The following is a 393-nucleotide window of genomic DNA, read 5'->3' as shown; positions in this document are numbered from 1 at the left end:
GTGTGTGTGTGTGTGTGTGTGTGTGTGTGTGTGCTTCTTCAGCAAGTGTGGAGCTGGACAGCGCACTGCATCCGCGGAAAACACGCAGAGCCGCACTGCAGCCCTCTTCTTTATCAAATGAAAGTTTGGGATGAGTCATCCATCCCATCATCTTCCTCTAACTCTTCTTCACCGAGTCCAGGATCGAGTGAGCTCAGACTGCGTCACGGCGTCTCTCCGCTATGATGTCATTGGCAGCCAATCAAACGCGTACGAGCCAATGGCACGCCAGGCGGCCCCGCCCACCGCACGCTCCGTCCACGCTGGAGGCCGCAGCTCTGGAATGAAGTAATGCAGAGAAAAGCAGACAGAGCACACAGAGCGTCTGAGGTGTGCTGCAGCCTCAGAGGAGAG

At 56.5% G+C, this 393-nt stretch overlaps 1 long non-coding RNA gene across 2 annotated transcripts in view; it reads left to right on the top strand.

The window, feature by feature from the left end:
• LOC107570667 (uncharacterized) overlaps positions 1-393 on the top strand; it is a 77941-nt gene that overhangs the window by 1951 nt on the left and 75597 nt on the right. The window lies entirely within an intron of this gene.

The sequence above is a fragment of the Sinocyclocheilus grahami genome, unplaced genomic scaffold (genome assembly GCF_001515645.1).
Source record: "Sinocyclocheilus grahami isolate Dianchi unplaced genomic scaffold, SAMN03320097.WGS_v1.1 scaffold1490.1, whole genome shotgun sequence".
NCBI lineage: Eukaryota > Metazoa > Chordata > Actinopteri > Cypriniformes > Cyprinidae > Sinocyclocheilus > Sinocyclocheilus grahami.
Note: the sequence above shows the minus strand (reverse complement) of the source record. Positions and strands in the feature narration are given on the sequence as shown.